At 43.0% G+C, this 22,148-nt stretch overlaps 1 protein-coding gene across 4 annotated transcripts in view; it reads right to left on the bottom strand.

Moving 5' to 3' along the window:
* The window catches only part of EVA1A (eva-1 homolog A, regulator of programmed cell death), a 195,072-nt gene that overhangs the window by 70,448 nt on the left and 102,476 nt on the right, over window positions 1-22,148 (bottom strand). For 3 of the 4 annotated variants that reach the window (XR_011526443.1, XR_011526446.1, XR_011526442.1), the window contains exons 5-6: window positions 6,898-6,973; window positions 4,527-4,951 (exon numbers count right to left, since the gene is read on the bottom strand). The gene's annotated coding sequence lies outside the window, so the exon portion shown is untranslated. Of the gene's footprint in view, window positions 1-4,526; window positions 4,952-6,897; window positions 6,974-22,148 lie in introns of those variants that run through there. The other variant, XR_011526444.1, reaches the window with a different exon arrangement.

Below are 22,148 nucleotides of genomic sequence, written 5' to 3'. Positions count from 1 at the left end.
AACAGACAAATGACATGCACAAATTGCTTTAGTGGCAATGTGACTGACTGATGAAAGATGGGCTGAATCTAAAGAGAAGAAGGTAAATTAGGAGCGCGAGGCTGTAATCCAGGTGAGAGAATCCTGGGGCAGTGAGGGCAAAGCTGGAGGATAAATTTAGAATTTGGTAACACATGGTGATGGTTAGGGGGTGGGGTTGAAAGAAGAAAGAGCCCAGGATGCTGCTCACATTTGTGATCTGGGATCATAGATAGACAGGAGGATGGTGGGCAGACAGGGCAGACAGAAGGAGGAACAAGGTGGGGTAAGGTCAGGTGGGGACGAGAAATATTGAATTCAAGAGGGAAGCTGTTTCTTTCCTCTTTCAAGACAAAATAAATCAGTAGGGAGGCCTGTCATTGGAATGGGAATTTTATGTTGTCAACATAGCAGTGCCTTTCACATCTTGTTTCATCTCCTGTCATTCGCATAGAAGGAACAAAGAGGAGCTCAGAGAGGCGGGATGAGGAACCTGGGGAATCTTTAGCAGACTGAAAAATAAGGCCTTCTCATCTGAAACACTCGTGGGCGGCCAATGAGAGAGAGAGGTGAAGCCTCTCTGATGGTGGGCAGGCTACCAAGTTGAACACCAACTGCTGAAAGAGACAGAGGATGCCAAGCTCCAAGGAGGGATTTTCAGATTCAGCAATCTCATCAGCATCTATGCTTATGATTAGGTTTGGGAAAAGTTGAAAACATTTCGGGAACGATGGGAAAGACAAGGTCCTCTTAACTGTGAAATTCGCTCTTGGTCATCAAGACTTGGCGTAACATTAAGATCACTATTTTAGTATGGAATTCTATTTTTTATTTGAAAAATATGAAATCTAGGCTTGTGCATCCCTTATTGCTCCCGTAATAAGCAGAAAGACAGGAGCAGCAATTCTGATAGATGGAGAGGTAAATGTTTTATTTTAAAGGTTGATTTTGCAAAATGGAATTCAGGATTTAAAAACAAATATCACTATATTTATAAGATTTATAGTACAGTAGAAGCTCTCTTAAATAGTCTCAACCAATTAGCAGATAAACAAATATTCCTCATTCCCTTTGTAAAACACTCTGACCCCTGTTCAGGCTGCTCAGTTACTCTGTAAAATGCTCCCACCCTGGTAAGTACACAGCTTACCAGGACTGTGTGCTCCTCCTCTAACTCCACTTGTTATTTTACATGCACTGTAATTAAACATGCCATAATCTGATAAAACGTGGTTGCAAAAAGAAAGAGTTGAATGTTTCAAAAAGATCCAATACAGACAAATTGCTAAAAAAAAAGAAAAAATGAATTAGGTTCACTGAGACAACCACAAATAACCAAAAGGAAAAGCGAACATCTAGAGAGAGTATATATAAAGATTTTCTTGCAAGTGTCTTTTGGTTCTCCTTCCACTTTGGAGAAACTGACTCTGGCAATCACAGATGACACATTCTAAGTGTGATCTAAGCAAGAAAGACCATGGAGAACTCTAATTGCCATACCTAAGCTTTTTAAAAGCCACAAGTTTGTAACAAAGATTATCATGTGAATACATTTACATTTTAAGTTAGTATAAAATGTTTGATCATTTTACACAACGTGTGTCCTTTTTGTTTTTTACCTTAAACAACATTTTGGTTACCTGTCCACCTGCTGGTCCCCACGACAACTGATGAGACAGTATCTATTCACATACTTTGCCCATCCCCTCTCATAGCTTCAGTTATCATCAAAATAGTGAGGTCTCCCAAATCTCCTAATTTAAGACTCATTTATCAGACTACTTATTGAATACTTCCATTTGGATATACACAAAAAATAAACTCATCCAAAGTCATATTCACCCCCTGCCCCCGCCTCCAGCCTGGTCCCTCTCCTGCATTTCTTATGTCAGTGCCCAGCACCATCCACATGAAGCCTTCATCCCTGATTTCTTCTCAGCCCATCAAAACTAATCAATTCCTGAAGGATGAGTGTGTGTTTGAGAGGACTGTCATCTCTTAAGAACCCTTCACATCTATGTCGTTCTCTCTAACTACCCGCCTCTCTTCTACTCCAGGCCACTGTCAACTGTCTCCCGGATTAGGGCAATAAGCTCCTAATTGTCCCCCCCACTTCAAGCCTGTTCCAATTCAATCATTCTCCCTCCCACAGAGTGACCTTTCTAAAACGTTAAGTGTGATTGTGTGAACCCCTTGATGAGCTTCTTGATTAAAATTCGATGGTTTCCCTTTGTTCTTGTAATAAAGTGCGCACTCCTTAACATGGTTACAAGGCCCTGCAGGGTCTATCCTCCAATTATGGCTTCAGCCTCAGGTGTTAAACCACCTCCCCTTTACACTCTAAACCCCAGCTAGAATAAACTTCTTTCCTTTCTAGGGACGTGCCAAGCTTGCTCTCGCCTCCCAGACTTTGAGTAAACTCTTTCTTCATCTTGGTACACTCTCCTGCCTACCCTACTCCATTGCCCAAAAGTTATCCTCTCCTGGATTACTTACGCTCATCCTATAATTCTTTATACAGGTATCTCTTCCATAAAACAACTTCAGGATTCCCATCCCACCCTCCTAAGAGTTCCCCAAACGCCTTGCACTTTCCCTTCTACGGCACCTGTCACTCTGCTGTTGTGATTATCTTCTTGTAAGGGTCAGGCAATGACTTGCTCGCTGCTATACTCCCAGCGCCTGATAAAAGAATACTTTCTTAATAAAGGCAGGTTGAATGAGTGATCAAAGGAAAGTGTCTCCCCAAGTAGCCCTGGTCTAACAATGGAGCCTCCTTTTCCAGAGGACAATCTCCCTCCTCTTTCTTGAGAGCTGTACCTTCTTTATTGATCTTAGTACTAATGCTTAGTAGTAAGTACTCAAGTGATTAGTACCTTAGTACTAAGACTCTATTCCCAAGGACTTGCAAAATTAGTGTATCCTGAAACTTCTTCCCACATAAAAATAATAGGTTTCACAGGGCCAGCCTGGTGGCATAGTGTTTAAGTTTGCGCACTCCACTTTGCCAGCCCAGGGTTCGTGGGTTTGGATCCTGGGCACAGACCTACACACTACTCAGCAAGCCACGCTGTGGTGGTGTCCCACATACAAAATAGAGGAAGATGGGCACAGATGTTAGCTCAGGGACAATCTTCCCCAGCAAGAGAATAATAATAAATGTCTGCACCCTCTCCTGGCATAGAATCAAATCATCCATAAGCTGGGAATAACAAGTTTTTATTTTATAGCCCTATAATAAAGACATCAGTTGTCAATTACTGGGGACATAGGATTTCTAATCCTACAGGTTAGAAAATCCAAGGGATTATATTTTCTGTGAGAGGAAGTGAAACCGTCTTCCATTAATTTGTTTATTGAGCATGAACGAAGCATCTACTGTGTGCGTAGTCACTGATCCATAGTCAGACAAAAAAGAGGTCCATCATGAAGACTAGACTTACTTCTCAGGGTCATGAAGGCATATTGAGGAGAAGCTGAGCAGTTTTTCTTTTTGCCAGGCTAGGAACTCAATCCTTATCATTCTGAAAATTTGACGAAAAAGAGAACTAACCAGCTAGTGATAATTCCACGGACAAAACAGCAGAGATGGGTTAGTTTTCATTGACCCAACTCTAGTATGGGCCCTCATCACTTGTCTGTTGCAAGAGCTTACTAACTTGTCTCACAAGGTAGCCTAAACTGTGGGGGTTTCGATTAATTGCCAAAAATTTAAAATACAGGTTTATTTGGAAAGAAAATCATTTGCAGTGGCAACCATTGGCTGGTAAATTGGTGGTTGTCCCCTTTGAATGGGTCAATGTCTCTCCTATCCCCACTCAGCTGTTTCAGTCACTTTCAGATCCATCTGTCCCCTCGAGGCTTTTAAGATTGTGACTCTTTGTCTCAGGATAAAGTCTAAAGTCAGCATGAAAGACCTATTCAACCTGTACCCAGCTCACCCCTTCAGCATCATTTCTTCTGCATCACAGTATTCTGGTTACTCTCAGTTAATGGAAAATGGTCACAACATACCCTGCCTGTTCCTATCTCTCAACCCAAGGACACGGTGTTCCATCTGCCCGGCCACCACCTGTTTGTTAAGAATGAGAAAAAAGAGTTGTGGGGGCAGGGAGAAGTCATGAGAACAAGTTGTAGAAAGATTACAGAATTTCTTCCCAGACAAAGCCTTAGAAACACTAGCTGCATGAGGAAGCCACAGATCTTAGCACCCATCTGTGCTGAACCCGTGTGTAGCCTGAATCCATAATTGAATTGGCTTTAGAATGAAATTCTCCATTATAGGAGCAAGTTAAGAGCACTTTGGCCCTGCCCGCTGGCTCTGCATCAGTTTTCACAACACTGCAATGAAACAGCTAACAACAGCCTGGAGTTGCTTTGGTCATTACCACGATGGGTCCCAGCAACACGCATTCGGCTGCTTTGGGCAAAGGATAAAGGAAAGAAGAGAAGGGACAAGACTTGGTGGCAATTTATCCTAGGGCAAGATCAACTGTATGGGAAAGTCCTTTTTTTTTTAACCACATGTGTAATTTATTTTCTTTTTTAATATACAGTGTAAAAACTAGTATTCTTCATTCTAAGCGTGGGCAGCAGTTGTGTATCTGCCCAGTAGAGGGAAGTCTCTCACCTGCTAACAAAGATAATACTCATTACACAGTAATGCTTAGATTTACAGGGAAAAAATGAGAATAACTTGAAAAATGGTTTGATATAAAATCATGCAACTAGGATTATTGGTGGATTGAAGGCTGCCTAAATATAACAGACAGAAAAGGGGAACAGAGTGACACAGCAATTAAGCTCCTGGAGATCTTCGCAAAGTTCTCCTTGGTCCAGACAACCCGGTTGCAGAAAGATATTGACACGCAGGCCGGTCTGAGGGTGGAATGCCGAGTGAAGGACCCAGGGTCTCCATCCTAAGAAGTTCAAGCTAGTGAGATATAGAGGATTTCCATAGTCAGGGATGGTGGTGGTCAAATGTATTATTTTACTGTAGAATATATCCTCCAAAGAAACATTTTGGCTAACCACATCTTGACTAGAACCCAGGATTCTGAACACACACAACTACCGAGCACCACATGCAATAGGAAGCAGGGGCCCCACACGCAGGCTCTTTCTACCCTCATCGTATGACAACCTTGACACTGTCTGCTGAGGGTTAAACTGACTTCATGGAGTCCCAAACCAAGGTTTAGAACAGAAACCCGCCTGGTGGCTTTCCCAGTCCTTTCCCCCAAAGGGTTGAACCCCCACGTCAGCCTTCTAGGTCTTGCTTCCCTGATGGTGACTAGAAAGATAACTAACCAGCAGAAGAAACAAGAGGCAAGCCCGAGGCAAAACCACACCCAGAATAGCAAGGATGTCACTGCTCCCCAAAGACGGGGCAGAACTCGTCTACACCATTAGGTACTACAGACAAGGCTGTGGTCAAATGGACTTTTCAACGGCTTATTTTACAAAGCGCTTGAGAACCAACTAAAAAAATTGTCTAGGCTCCGAAATATGAAAAACAACACAAAATAAAATTGAAATATCGGCAAACACCTATCTAGTATTTGTGATGCCCAAGGCTCTATTCTGAGAGCTCCTCTCACACTAACTCATTTGCTCCTCAGCATCCCTCTGGTACTGTTACTTCCATCTCCATGCTACTTTTGGGGAAACTGAGGCATATACCAGTCAGTCACTCTGCCAGTAAGTGGTAGGGCCAGGATTTGAACCCAAGTGCCTGCTCCCTGAGTTCCTGATTCTGGAGCTATAAATCAGGACACCCCTCTAAATAGTGCATCTTTATTTTAAATGCCTACAAAATGTAATGTTCTGTCAACTAGAAAACTGTGCTCCAAATCAACTCTTACAGTTGCATATAAATTACTCTGTTGAGGGATGTAGTACGTTTTACAGAGTTTGATGTGGTACAGTAGGAGGGGCTAGGGACTGCAAAGGTCTTAAAGTGGCTCTGACCCGAGGTCCTCAGGGCCCCAAGAGCCTCATTGGAGAACTCGAGAAGAAAGTGGCAGAGAGAGTCACAGGAGATAGCTAACTGCTCAGACTCGGAGCCTCTGTGACGGCGCCACCCCGTGCTCCGTGGCCCAGTAACAGCCTCACCCATCACCCTGCAGAAAGGGTTGGCAAACCGTTTCTGCAAAGGTCCAGACAGTAAATGTTTTCGGCTTTGCCCCACACGGGTTCTGTTGCAACTACTCAGTTCTGCCACTGTAGTGCAAAAGCAACCACAGATTATACGTTACTGAATGGGCATGGCTGTGTTCCAATGAAACCTTATTTATGGGCACTGAAATTTGATTTTCAAATAATTTTTCATGTGTTACAAAATATTATTCTTCTTTTCAGTTGCTTCGACCATTTGAAGTTATAGAAACAATTCTCAGCTCACAGTCATACAAAGACTGGCAGGCAGGATTTGGCCCTGGGGCCGTGGAGTGCTTGGCCCTGTTCTACTTGGAAATCAGGAAGGATGAGAGGGCAGATGGGAAAGGAAGAGGCCTGAGCGCCACCTAGAGGCCAGAAAATCTAATGTCACGCCTAGATATTGGACCGTTTTGGTGAGCGAACCAACTTGTACTGTGGTTTCCAGACCTGGAAGTACAACACAATTATCCAGGGTACTTGTTAAAAAGACAAATTTTCAGGCTCCATCTCCAGAAATTCTAACTTAGTCATATAGGGGGGCTAGGAAACTGTTATTTTAAAAGCAACCCAATGATCTGGACAAGAGGTTTTTCAAACGGGGTTTACACCGTGGGGAATATAAGTGTATCCATTGAGGTATGGGGAAAAAATAATAGAATTGCTTTCTATATTATTTTTATTCAGAAAGAAAGAAGATAATTAAGCTATGTAAATATTTACCACATGAATCGATGTTGGCTCCTTCACTCGGTCTGTGTGTCGGGAGTCATGCATCACAAGCAGTACATGAAGTTGCCTGAGGAAAAAATGGAAATTCAACAACGTGGAGGAACTGAAAGAGGCAGCTCTACTCCTTTATTTGACCTCAGGGCGTTGCATAAAGAAGAGGCAGGGCCAAGAACTGCTGAGATAATTTTGAAGAAGAAAAAACTAACGATATTTATCTCCCAGATCACAAAAGTCATTATAAAGCTATGTTAATTAAGGTTGTGGTAATGGTGCTGGTGGAGACAAATAGATCAAGGGGATTAAATAAGAGTAAAGAACACGTGGCCAGTGCGTGGCTGAGTGGTGAAGTTTGCACTCTTTACTTGGGCAGCCCCGGGTTTCGAAGTTCGAATCCTGGGCGCGGACATGGCACTGCTCATGAAGCCATGCTGAGACGGCATCCCACATGCCACAACTGGAAGGACCCACAACTAAAAATGAACAACTATGTACCCGGGGGCTTTGGGGACAAACAGGAAAAAATAAAATAAAATCTTAAAAAGAAATTTAGCAAAATAACTACAAATAAGCTTTAGTATATACATTTGAAAGAAAGATGAAATAAAAGTTCCTTTTGAAAAAAAAAAAAAAAGAGTAAAAAACATACCTGGTAAGTCACACAGATGGCCCTGCAGAGCAGTGGGAGAAAGGATGGACTATTCAGTACATGATACCACGACAATTCATTATCCCCAGGGGAAAAGCAAAGTTAGATCCCTAAGTCACTTCAGCAATGAAAATCAATTCCAAGATAAGTAAGGTAAGAAGAACAAACTTTTTAAGCTTTTAAAAGAAAATATAAGAGAATATCCTTTTGATCTCAAGATAGGAAAGGATTTCTTAAATAAGACACCAAGAAAGTACAGACCATAAGGGAAAAGACTGATAAATCTGATTCCACTAAAATAAAAACCTGTGTTCAAAACAAGACACCATAAACAAAACTAAAATTCATGCCACAGACTGAGAGATTTACAAAGCATGGAACCAACAAAGAGTTGTATCCAGAATTTAGAAAGAACTACAACATATCAGCAAAAGCAAACAGCCCAGTGAGAAAAAAGAGGAAAGAATGTGAATGAGTAATTCGCAGAAGAGGAAACCTAAATGGCTAATAAATACGTGAAAAGATGTTCAAAATCACTAGTAATCAGGGAAATGCAATTGAAAAGAACAAGGTATCATTTCATATACCAGAGCGATGAAATTAACATAGCTGATAACACCATGTGTTCGCAAGGATGGGGAGAAAGGAGACCTTCTCCATGCGGATGCTGGGGGTGTATGCTGGTGCAATCATTTGAGAGAGGAATTTAGCAATATCTGCTAACGCTGAAGAGGCACAAACCTATGACCCCAAATTCAACTTCTAGGAATAACTACACTAGAGAAACTCTCAGACATCTTCCAACAGAAGATACGTAGAAGAATTTTCATAGAAGCCTTGTTTGTAAGAGCAAAAGGTTGGAAAAACATAAATTTTCATGACCAGGAAATTTGCTAACTAAATTGTGCTCTACTAGAATGGGCTTTTATGCAGTGTTTAAAGTGCGTGAATTAGAGTGACATCCCTGAGTATGGAGAAATCCCTGAAAAAACGTAATGTTGGAGAGAAAAGGCAAATTGCAAAATAACACATATGGTTTTAAAACAGGGAGAACAACGCCAGGCGTTATTTATGGGCTCATGGTAAAGTATAAAACACACAAAGGAAGGATAAATTCAGGAATGCTAATTCAAAATGGGGATTCTCTGGCGAAGGAAGGAGGGATGGCAAGGGGAAGGGAATACAAGAAGTCCCACCTGGATCTTAGACATCTGATAAGGTCAGGTGTTATTTGTCATGTAATTCTACGTACTTTTCTGCATTAGGGAGATTTGTTGTAATAAAGAGGATTTAAAAGAATAGAGTCAGACATAAGACCACAGACCTTCAATCGAATACCAGAATGTCCAAAGCTTTTGTACCGGATAGGGGAGGAAGAGGTTTCAGACAGATTTTGTCGGTATCAACAGATTCAAAGACCAGGGGGCTGTCACATGGTGGTAAGGGCTTAGTGAGAAATAATAGGATAAACATAGCCCAGGTCTGTTTGCCCTAGACTGTCCCAGTTTATGCCTCTAGCCTAGCATATGCATTAATAGCTGCCCTTTATACTTTCAAAAGTGCCCCATTTTGGGACCAGACCTGTTGGCCTAGTGGCTAAGTTCAGCACACTCTGCTTTGGTGGTCTGGGTTCAGTTCCTAGGTGCACACCTCCACCTCTCATCTGTCAGTGGCCACGCTGTGGCGGTGGGTCACGACTAAAAGGGGAAGATTGGCAGCAGATGTTAGCTCAGGGCAAATCTTCCTCAAAAAAAAAATAATGCCCCATTTTGGAAGATCAATGTTATGGTCACCCTAATAATAAAGCGCCTTCAGCTCCTATGCCTGATATACTGATCCCATTGGTTTTCTAAGAGGATGGACTGAAAATTAGAAAGAGAAAATTCATCCAGACTGTAGTATAACACATCAAGAAATACTGAAAGATAATTTTTTTTGCATTTTCTGCTCTTAATATTTCTGTTTGGTTTAATTTGTTCTTTTTTATTTAGTTTGATTTTTCACCTTGAAAAGTATCCTTGGATATTGCCAAAGTTTGCTGGATTTGCTTTTGTGTATATTGAGAGATCTGTGAATACAAGGAGAATATGAGTCAGTGGCTGGGTGTGCTGCAGCCAGCAATGGAAGGTGCACAGCACTGGGACATTGGTTGAGCCTAGGTGATGGCTTTTTCTGTTTGAATTTTTAATTCATTGGCTCTGGATTCTTGAGGAACCAGGTGATGTCGTGTACGATATACAGACTCCTAGAGATTGTTCACATCTAATTGTCTAAGTGCAATGTCAGAGGTATCCCTGTGATGATTTTAGATATTTGATTTCATTGGATTTTCTCATCTCCATGTTTGGCTCCTTCTTATCTTTTGAGGACTGGAGATTGCTAAACCACAAGTACCTGTATTTCCCAAAGGCCTTCGAGAAATTGGAGTCAGGCTAGAAATCTATCAGAGGACACATGTCCTAAGAGAATCCTTTTTTCTCTGGCCTGATCCAAGCTGATTGATTTTCTCTTAAAGGTGTGGTCTTCAGCCCTCACTGAGCATCAGAACCACCTGGGGAGACTTTTAAACAACACCGATGCCCAGCCCCTACCATGGGCTAATTAAAACATAATGTCTGGAGAGAGGCCCTGGACATCAGTGTTTATAAGGTTCCCAAGTATAGGGTGACTAACTGTCCTGGTATGCCTGTGACTGAGGAGTTTCACAGTAAAACCAGGAAAGTCCTGAGCAAACCTTGGTCACCTTTGATGAAGCTGAGACCCCCACTGGGACCACTGCCTGGTGGTCCTCACCATCCCTCCTGCTGCACCCAATCTTCTCACTAATGGGATTCAGAACTTCTGGGAATGGGGATAAAGATCTGGAAGCTTCTAATACTGTTAACCTAACAAAAAGATATAAACAAAATGTTGGAAGATGCAATAAACCTGGCCTAAGGAGATGGAAAAGGGAAAGTGGATCTACACTGCCTACAACAAGAGGAAGAACAATGGCAAATATTTGCTATTAAGTGGAAACAAAAGTGGTAAGGAGGGATTTTTCAAATCGCATTTTTTCCATATTCTTATTGCTCTTATTAAGAGATTAGGGCCTCCCTTTGCAGATCAGATCATTTGGGTCCCCTTGGTGTGCCTTCTCTTGGGAGACTCAGGTTTGTTTTTCCTTCAGTCGTTCTGTCCAAGTGTGTCTGTGTGAGGCAGCCAGTGAGCACATCAGCTTGCACACGTGGTGGAACCAGCAGTGTCCCCACATCTGGGCTCCATTATTTGTGCCCAACTGCGGATCACTTTGGTCTTCCCGAAAGCCAAGCTGGACTGTTTGGAATGTACGGCACTTCAATATAAAGGGCATCTGGGGGTATAGAAGAGGAAGCCTCAGTCTTTTCATATGAAAACAAACTGTACCAATGGTCAGTAGAGTTACAGAAAATGCAAAGGCACTTGGGGTGAAGGTGAGCCAGACCAGGCACCTAAACCTAGAGGCAAAGCTCGTACGCTTGCCAGCTCGCCCTGCCCTTTAAACAGAGCCTTTGTGGGGGGTGAGTTGCATGAGTCATGGTCTCCTCTTGTAACCTGGGAACATTTTCCTAATATTGGTATTTCCTGGGCATCAGGAGAGGAATCTCCTGGGTACATTGACGTTAGCACCCCCTGAGTCCCCCTGGTGGATTACCCAGGGCTCACTTTGTATATGCAGGTTCTATATGCCATAAAATGCCAAATTACACCCTGGAGAGTGGACAATTCTGAATCAGGGCAAAAACTGCATTTCTACACATACTTCCCATTTTCCCTAAAAATGCCCTTTCTGCTTATTAAGGGATACAAGTTGTTAGAGTGATGGAAAAGGATTAAACTGGGAAGGGATTGTGCAATGGGGAGGGAGGTTATAAGTGACACAAACTTTTGTGCAAATTTCCTTTGACCTGGACTTGAGATGTCACACAGCCTATTTCCATGATAAATGCAGACATAAAGATTCCTAGCATTCAGCAAATACAACCCATTTCTGCCCTTCATCTTTTATTTTTCTTTTGCTAAGGAAGATTCACCCTGAGCTAACATCTGCTGCCAATCTTCCTCTTTTTGTATGTGAGCTACTGCCACAGCATGGCTGCTGACAGACAAATGGTATGGTTCCACACCCAGGAACCAAACCCAGGCTGCTGAAGCAGAACATGCTGAACTTTAACCACTAGGCCACCAGGGTAGCCCTGCCCTTCATCTTGGAAGTTCTCTAGCTGGAAGCCCACACTCCTGGGAGAGGAGAAGCCCTGGAAATAATCAAAAAGATGATTAACAAACTTGAGCTTGTATCATATCCCAGACTCTATTCCTATTTTCCCATGTATTTGTTCATTCGACCCTCATAACGGCTCTACAAAGCAAATGTTATTATCCTCTTTTTACAGCAAGAATCTGAAGCACAGAGAAGCAAATAAAAAAAACTAGCCAGAGCTACCCAGCCATGAAGTGGAGGGGCCCAGGCTCAGACCCAGGCTGCTCCCACTTCTGACCTCAGCTGATTCTTGCCATATCCAGGGCCCTCCTTCATAATAGAGCGTGAACTCATCTGCTGGAGTGAGAGTGGAGTGAGGCAGGTTGACTCACTGGTAAATGTCTGAAATAGTGAGAGTGGGGGCCTGAGAGACAGCGAGCGCGCTACCCAGTGCCAGTTGAAAACATTGTGGGGCAGCACTGGAGAACAGGGTTTGGTAGAAGCACCAGTCTGCACACTTCAGTGAGTTTTGTTTTTAAGCAGTGGTCTGTGTGTTGGAACAAAAAAGATAAACAGTTGGGTTTCTCCAGATTGGTACACAGCCAGGTGGCATACACCTCAAAGAAGATGCAGCTTTTACGCAAGAGTGGAGAGTGGTTTTAAAGAAGCAATGAAGGGCTTGGAGCCAGATGCAGACCTGGCCAGATCCTGTGCTTTGTGGAACTTGGGGGAGCAGGCAGCCTCCCACCCAGAGGGCTGCACAGAGAAGTGGCACCCCAGAGGGAAGTCAGGTTTTCATTGCAACAAGACGTGGAGGAAACCCTTATAATAGGGCTTCCATAGGCATAGTAGAAAGGTTTGGAAGTTAGAGATGAAGAAAGCAAGGAGTGTGTGGGATCAAGAGGCCAGGAGATGAGAGCCCACCAGAAGGCTTGCATTACGGGCATTAGAGGCATTTGATGGGGAAGGAGAAGGTACCAGCCCTACACATCCCCCAGGGCCCTGGAGCACAGGTTCACCCTGGGCATATGGTGCTCAGATGCTGAGGTAGGGGCTGGCTAGGGCCATGGGGGGTGGTTCTGTCCCTCATTTCCAATGTTCGTTCTTTCCAAGAATCACATGAAGGATTGAGGATGAGACAGGAAGTTGTGTAGGGTAGAGAAAGCCCTAGGGAAAATGGTGCCTTTGGGTCCCTCACCCGCAAGCCTTGAGTTCCAAAGAACGTGAACATCACAGAAACCATCATATATGCGAGGTTAGAAAGCTGAAGATTTGAGCCAGAAACTATAGGTACACTCTGGCCTCTCAATGAAGTGTGGCACAAGCCTTTTTCCTTGTCCTCCCAGAAGCTTCTTGATAGCTGCTTATTTATGCCAGCAGAGGTGGTGGTGTGGGTTGGGTTTGGGTGAACGCCCCAGGGCAGGAGTTCCTGCAGTGATTTAGGGCAGAAGTCAGCCAGAGTCTTTTCACTTGTGACAAAAGACAGTCTGACTTGCTTTCAATATTTTTTTTTTAACTGTTTCACAACTCACTGCTCTGTCGAGAATGTCGCTTTTGACCTGAACATGAAGCCTGACCCCGTTCATCAATAGTCTCCTCTCAAGCTTCCCCCACTGGGAGGTCAGGCAAGATTCCTCCAAGTGTGGTCTGAGGACCACCCACAGGATAGAGACCCTGCCTCCCGCCTCTCGTCGGGCTCCCAGCACTGGGCTGGGAACCTACATGCTTATCAAGTTCCCCAGTGCTCTTGGGCACATTCCAGTTTCAGAACCACTAATGAATGTCCAGACCCCTATCATTGCTCCCAAATTGATTGCTCCATATTCCCCCATGACCCCTGAGAATGTAAGATCTATAAGGAAAAGTGGATTTGTCTGTCTTGATGACTGATGGATCCCAAATTCTTAGAAGAACACTACTCACATAGTAGCTGCTTAATAAATCTTTGTTAAATAAATAACATGTTTTTTGAATGCTCACTTTGTGTCAGACCCTGGGTGTGCCCTTCTCAGTAATGGGGGTGGGTTGATGGGGGATCGGCAGACAGGCTGGAGACTAAATAAGCAGTTATAATAAACTGTAAAGATAAAGGTAGGATAAAGTGTGGTGAGAGTCATATCGGAGTTTGCAGATATGACTCAGGAGGCTGCTGAAGGGAGGGAAAAGTCTGGCACCCCTCTCTTTATCATTCAGTTGCAGACGGCCCCCCATCCTAGTATAGACGTGAGAGCTCACAGGGTCTATCAGACCCCAGACGACTCAGGGGACAGGGAAGGTGAGAGGAAGACTGGGTGCCACCCATGGGAACAAGAGAGGGATACAACAGGGCGTGAAAGAGCTCTATGTCATCCACGGAATGTGGAGGTGAGGGCAGAAGTCTGGGACCATTTACGTTTCGATGTCAGCAGAAGGCGGGGATGTTTCCCAATCGCTGTGGCATCTGAAGCCTCACCCAAAGTAACAAACAGTAAAAGCCAGAAGGTAAAAAAGTGGGTGTGCTTGTTCAGAGTGTAGCAGAAGCGGGTGTTGAGAAGTTGACATTCCCACGGTGCAGACAGCAGCTAGACAGGGAGGAAGAAGACAGACGGAGGGTGAAAGCGTTATGGCCAGAAATAAGCATGCGTGTGGAGCCAGCATCAGAGGGAGAAGAGCCCCGGGGAGCAGACGTGGAACAGTCCTGTCCCCTTCAACCCTCAGTTTCTCCCTATGCCCTTCAACTTGGGAATCCATCTCTTGCTACAGGCAGGTTCTGTTCTCTTTATTTTGAATAAAAAAGAAAACCGGCATTTAATCCTGCTGCTTTCTTCTCTTTGACTGCCAGCTACGAAAATTGTCCTCTTTTTTCCCCTGGCTACTAGGAAATTCAGAAGTAAAGTCAATGCCCAGTTAAAATAATCTAATTTTCCTAAGCATTTAGTAAATTTGTTTCCTGTTCCTTCTCCTTGTTTTACAATATTTTTTTTTAATTTCTATTTTAACAGCTGCACTGCAATTGTTTCTATTCTTGAAAGCTGCCTTAAATTTTTTGGAAGTTTGATGCAGATATAAATTCTGAATAAATAGAACACATGTGGCCATTTTCTCCCACCCAGAAATCCCTTACCCCTCGCCCTGACCACAGTCACATCGCCTCTTCCTTTGGCCTGTCCCCAATCTCCATAATAATCCTTTGTTACTATTTGCAGCAGGCACCAACATACTCCTGGATCCTCTCCATTCCCTTCATTTTCTCCTCGATTTCCACTGCTGGCCAGGCTTCTGGCTCCCACCCTTGACCCCTACATTCTTCTCTGGCTCTGATGCTTCCCTCTGTCTTCCAGATCTTGGCCACCATGATACTCGTTCAACTTGAGTGGGATCAGAGTCGCCTTTCTTCCCACAACAAATTCCCTCAGGGAAATCGAGCATTGGATGGGGGGGACCTAAATGGGACTTAGTTCAGGGATTCTCACATCCTGGCCCCAAACCCCAAGCAATGAAATAACTTAACCAAGGTCTCCCTTTGTGTATTTCTGTCTTGCTGCTTGGTAAATGCATGCTCACTTGTTCATAACTAAGGCTTTCAAGCCCCGCATCGCTCATCCTGCTGTTTGACAGTTGTGCCTCCCAAACCCTTTGAATCTTAGATTAGTGTCACTACAATGTTATGATTCATTGCTCTAACGCTCTCTCAAGATTGTGGTTGTTTCTTTTAAGCAGCTCTTCCATTAAGGTGGAAGAGTCAGCATAGAACACACACATATGTCGGCCCAAATCCCCAGCTCGGTGGGTGGTCCCAGCCTTGTGTTCCGAATACAGCCTCTGAGAAGGGGAGGAAAGGGAAATTATGCTTGTTTATCCTTTCCTAAAACTTAACTTCCAATGGATGTCGGTACTTGCACACACGGGTCATGATGATCCTACTCGCCTTTCCTTTCACTAAAAGACAGTAAAAAATTTTGAACGGGGTGCAACTGTCTGTCCGCTGTACTATCTCTGAGTTCTCTGGTCTCAGAGATGAACCTTATCTTAGTCCAGCTTGTCTAATACAGAGCATGAAAACCATTCATTCATTCCACAAATGTTTGTTGAGGAGGCTCTGTTTTAGGAGCTGGGAACACAGCAGTGGACTCCTTGTAGATCTGATATTCCAGGGAAGAGAAGATAGACAATAAAATATATAAACATGATGTAATATTGGATTGTGCTAAGTGTTATAAAGAAAGATAAGAAGATAATTTTAGATAGAATTGATGCGGGGTCGGTGAGCCGAGGAGTCGAAAGAAAGATTTCTTGGACTCTCAAGATCTGGCAGTAGTGCTCTTTTTATTTAGAGAATAGTGTGGAATAGCATGGGGACAGGACCCATGGGCAGGCAGAGCCGCTGCTGCTGCCCCCGCTGGCATGGGGACAGGACCCATGGGCAGGCAGAGCTGGTGCATGGGGACAGGACCCACGGGCAGTCAGAGCTTCTGCTGCTGCCGCTGGCATGGGGACAGGACCCATGGGCAGTCATAGCTCCTGCTGCTGCTGCATGGGGACAGGACCCATGGGCAGTCAGAGCTCCTGCTGCTGCCCTGAGTTGAGGGTTAGGGCTAATTTTATAAGGCATGGGTACGTGACTTATTTTTACTGGAAAAAGAAAAGATGATGTAAAAAGTCATTAAATGATTTCAGTGCAGATGGGGTCTGGTTATTGTGCGGTCATATAACTTTAGATACGAATCTGGCCATATAGATCGGCATGTAGGTGAGGATGCCCTGGGCTTCTCTCCCTGGGGCAGCCCTAATTCATACCATAAAAATCCATTGGGTCATATAGTTTGGCATGTAGGCCAGGTCACCTTGGGCTTCTCTAGCTGGCCTAATCCTGCAGCCTTAACCCACATCAGAATGATCAAGGAAGGCCCCTCTGAGGTGTCATTTGAGCAGAGATCTGAATGAAATTAGAGATCCTTCTCCCTTCCCTTACCCATGGAAGACATCAGTAATCAATCAGAGCTATCAGTTCTTTTCCATGGTGCCATACAATCCTGCTCTCGGCACTCCAGGCCATCCCTGCCATTTGGTTGGTGTTGACATCCATGATTAGGTCTATTTTCCATCCTGTTCCAAAAATATCTTCCTTTTCTAAAGCAAGGAAGAAAATGTAAAATAGAGAATAAATCTAAGGATCAGCTTTTTTGATCCATCATTATTTAAGAGCTTAATGACGTAGGATCGATTGTCTTCTTCCCTTCTCTTGTCATTAATACAAGATGTTTCTATCCCTTTGTGATGTTTACTTTGTATGTTTGAGTTTCTAACTCAACTCTTGAGTGTTTTATGACCTGTTCACAGTCACAGGGCTTTGCAGCTACCTAGCCTGATTAACCCTAACTACCAGCCTTAAACTGTGGATGTTGTTTGCCAGAGGGCATATTCTTAGATTTCAACCTGAAGAACCTTGTAAACAATGTTTCCCTGACAAAATCCATTTTCATAAATAAAAATGCTCCATACATAACATCAGCCAGTTTTCTTTTTATTCATTCATTTACGGAGCACCTACTGGGTACCAGACAAAGTGTGTTAAAGATGGATAAGATACGTAATGTCTTATACAAATGCCAATGGTAGATAAAGTCAAGTACTGTATAGGGGGAGATCCAACTCTTATCCTCTGGTAATCATTTTTAAGACGCATTACCCTACAAATCACTACCTCAATGACAGCCAATGACTTCCAGTTGCCAAACCAGCGGGAATCTTCATTCTACTTGACTTCTTCTACTCAAGACTGAGGACTATTTATTTCTTGTCTCCAATTGCCTCTCTTGGTTCCTCTGACTAAGCATTATTTTGTTCTTTGTTCTTGCCCATCTTTCTCTACATTCTTTCTCTTGGAGACCTCAGTCACTCCCAGAAATTTAAGATCACTTTTATGCAGGTGAGTCTCAAATATACATCCTTGGTTACAACTTCTCTTCTGGGTTGCAGTCTACCAAATATCATTCTGGAAACTGAGATTCTATATGCTTGAAGTCAAACACATCGTCATTGTATTTACCAAGGTCTTTTATATTGCAAATGACAGAAATTCAACCTAAAGTAGCTGGAGTGATGGAAAAGAGGAATTATTTCCCTCTGTAACCAAAGAATTCTGAACTAGGCCTAGGAACTCACTGTTGTCAGGAATTGAGTCTCTTCTTTTTCCTTCCCTTCCCTTACTGTCTCTCTTTCTTTCATTTGTGTGTGTGTATGTGTTGACCTCCTTCTTTCTAAGTCAGAGTCTCCCTATTATTATATGTACAAATTATGGCTGCCATAAGCACTGGGATTACTTGCACTGGCTTAGTAAACCTAGAGAAAGAGAGAACTTCTTTTTCCCAATACTATCATCAAAAATCCTACAATTGAATTTCACTGGGCTAACGTGGGACACTGTCCATCCTGTAACCAATCACATGACAGAAATGTGGAAATACACTAATTATTGACCTAAGTTCTCAGAAGCTATGGATTAACTTCTGTCACATGATCTATAGTCCTCTATAGGGTAAAGAGAAAAAGGAGAAAGTATGCTGAATAGGCAAAATCAACACATGTCAAATATAATCCACCAAAAAAACCCAAATTTTGCCCACTGACTCACTTGTTTTTGTTAAATGAGATAATATAAGTAAAAATATGTAAACTAAACTGTAATCCTGAAATGTTATTAATCTTACTACTACTATTTTAATGATGTCACAAGTTTAAATAATTCAGACTTCTACCTTCAGATGCCTCTTTGACTTCATCTTCCCCGCCTTGTCCCCCATCCACATTTAATCAGTTGTCGGATCTTCGTGATTCTGTAACCAAAATCTTCTACCTAAACTCCTTTCCACAAGACTCTATCCTTTCCAATACAGGCAAACTTCTTCCAAAGCACATGTGGATCATATAACTTTCTGCTCCATAAATCTTTCCTTGCTCTCCATTGCCTAAGGACAAATGGCCAATCTTATCAGCCAGTTCTCAAAGTCCAACCCTCCAGAAATTAGACCTAACCTACCTTTCCAGACTTACCCCCCTACCACCCTAAATATGTGCCACGCCTCTAGCCAACTGGAACTACTCATTGTCCCTCATTCTGCCTCTGAAACTTTCTCTGGCTGTTTCCTACCCTCAGGAAGCCATCCTCTCCTTCTCTGTCAGTGTCCTCACCACTATTTGGGCCCCACTCCAGGACCTCTGTGGATATTTCAAAAAGGGATTGTGATGTAGTCATTTAAAATGATTTTAAATGGACAGAAAGCCTGGATCAGATGGGCATTTTCTGCTACTCTTGGATGATAGATTTCTGCCTTATAAGATTCATTTATGAGAGCACCTTATTTACCCACAAAGGGTTTTGGTAAACAAGAAATAACCCAGTGTGCTGGCGCAGGGAGCAACAACAAGGCATGGAGGTAAGCATTACCCATAACTAGAAGGTGCTGACAAGGCCGCCCTTCTATGAATGAAGGCAAGCACTATGTGCATATGCTACTCCCCAACTGGCTAGGAGGTGTTCTGCTTTAAGAAAAGATGCCTAATGGATGCATATTTACTCTGTATGTGAATTTATTTGGCCTTCCTGTGTCATTGAGTCTTCATGCTCTGTAAGACGGAACACTTCAGGGAAATGGAAGCAGCTCCTTGGCTATTTCCCCAGCTGCCCCAGTGTTCTCTCCATCCTTGGAAGTTCTAGAACTTTGTATCTTTCAGTCTTACTCTTACAATATTATACTTTGCAAAGCAGCCATTATGTATTTTCTTATCTCCTCTGGCAGACTGAGGTAGAGGACACAATTCTCTTGGGCTCTTGAACATAGTAAGGATTCAGTAAACACTTTTGGAATGATACCAGTGGAAGTTCCAGAATCTATGCCAAAGAATCTCAGGGATAGAACATGTGTGTTTTATAAACCTTCTACTCTTTCATAGATTTTTCTCCTATTATTAGAATCTTCAGATATAACCAGAGATTATTTTATTTATTTGTTAATTGTCACCAAAAGAAGACATTTTTCCTCTATTGGCAACTCAACTAGCTTGAGAGAAAATAATTCAATAATAATAGAACTAGTATTACCGCCTTGTATAGCAATAACAACACCACCAAAATTGTCTCTGAATTTCAAAAGAGCTTTTGGATGCTAAAACTTAACATTCAGTCATTCATTCAACACGTGTACTGAGCGCATACTAAGCCATGACATTGTGCTAGAAATACTGGAAAGACAAATTTATTGACCTCACTGAACTTAGAATCTAGTGCAGGAGACAGACAATTAAACAAGAAATTACCTGCCAAATACCCTTTAAGCATGGAGTACATAAGAACAGTTAAATTCAGTTAACAATTGCCTGCCTCTCTGCAATATGTCAAGCTTGATCCTCAAGGCTGTTTCATATCCAAGCTGGGAACACCAGCATTCTTACAATTCTTCACAGTTTCAAGTTTAGGCAAAGGGGCAGAGGTGGGCATCCTGCATGTCAGGGTGACCTTTAGCAGCACCTGCTGCCTTCCTGGTCCCTAGAGTAGTTTTGCCTATGGTCCCCAGCACCTAGAAGGAACTGATGACTTTGGGCTGCAGACATCTTGGGAAAAGGAACATTGTGGATCATTGTGCCCACATGCAAATTGGTTCAAAAACTACTCAGGTATTTGGAGAGAACCTCCAAAAGTAGCTTTGGATTTTCACGCTTTTATATTTCTATTGTTTATAAATACTTTTGAATTGTAGAGTCTGTTCCAGTATGGACCCAAACTTCTGAGAAAGCCTCAGGAATTCCATGTACTGGTATCTCTTCCAAGGCCTGGAACTAGCACGAGCTCACTCCAAATTTCCATTTTAATCTGTGTTTTGCATTCAGTTTTAGTGATTTAAAGAGGCACTTCCCAAGCTTTTTCTATGGACCCCTAGTTCCAAGGAGTGGTAATTGATGGTCGGCAAAACATAATTTGAGAAACATGGTCTTAGGAGATATTGGTCTGTTTAGTGAATAGTTTCTGGAATAAGGACATAATTTTGAACTCTGACGGCTGTATCTGCGTTAAAAGATTGGTTGCCAAGGATACCACTGTGTGCAAATTACAGAAAACATAATGAACAGATGGATTCTTACTCAGAGGGAAGAAAATTCATCTGAACTTAAGAGGTAGGTGGAGATTAATATTCTGATTGGAAAGGAAGTCACAGGGTTTATATGGCTGACATAAAAACACATCCTTATAATTTTAAGGGCCTTCTTCCATTCTGTTCTTCTGCCAATGGAAGCATCATCCGATTTCAGGTAGATACCTGGGTGGGAGCCATTCAAGACCTGAGGCTAGCTAATGCAACCATGTCTCATCTCCCAGGTCCTTCAATCATCTACCTCCCATTGACTCTCAGCCACATTCCCCTCTACCGTTCTTCCTCCCCTAACTGATTACAGTTGAGCTCTTCCTTGGGTGCCTTTTCCAAACGCTCTCTGAAACCATCAATCTGCAACCAGCTACATGTCCCACACTCTAAACTCCCTCTCACAACCTTACCTCTCCCTCTCACCCAGCTGGCCTGGAGGAACTCACTCTATTTTGCGAGACTCTATGGTGAAGCCTATGCCTCTTCTACAACCCAAAGAGTGCAGGGCTGATGAACATATTGGTTTCCTGTTGCTGCTGTAACAGATTGCCACAAAATTAGTGGATTAAAACAACACAAATTTATTATCTTATAGTTCTGGGGTTCAGAAGCCCAAAAGGAATCCTATGCGGCTAAAGTCAAGGTGTTGGCAAGGTCGGTTCCCTCTGGAGAGTCCACAGAAGAATCCATTTCCTTGCCTTTTCCAGCATCTAGCGGCTGCTCACGTGCCTTGGCTCATGATCTTCACTGAAATCTCTGCTTCTGTCGGGACATATCTTTGTTTGACCCTGACTTTTCTGCCTCCTTCTTATAAAGACCCCTGTGTTACATTGAGCCCACTTAGATAATCTGGGATAATCTCCCATCTCAAGATCCTTAATTTAATCATATTTGTAAAGTCCATTTTGCCATGTCAGGTAACATTTTCGTAGGTTCCAAGGCTATGGGTGTGAACGCATTTGGGGAGTCACGTTCGGCCTGCCACAGTTGGGAAGGGGATAGAGTTCTGCATTAGTCCTATTCTCCATTGATATTTCCAGACCATTACTCTACAACAGATGTCAGCAAACTTTTTCCATGATGGGCTAGATAGTAAATATTTTAGGTTTTTGTGGGCCCAGAGGTAAAATCAAGGCTTACATAACCATTTTAAATGGAACTATTTTAAGATATAAAAACCATTCTTAGCTTACAAGTGGTACATATACAGATGGTAGGCTGAATTTGGCCCGTAGGCTCTTGTTAGCCAAATTCTGCT

This window comes from Equus przewalskii, chromosome 14 (assembly GCF_037783145.1).
Source record: "Equus przewalskii isolate Varuska chromosome 14, EquPr2, whole genome shotgun sequence".
In the NCBI taxonomy this organism is placed as follows: domain Eukaryota; kingdom Metazoa; phylum Chordata; class Mammalia; order Perissodactyla; family Equidae; genus Equus; species Equus przewalskii.
Note: the sequence above shows the minus strand (reverse complement) of the source record. Positions and strands in the feature narration are given on the sequence as shown.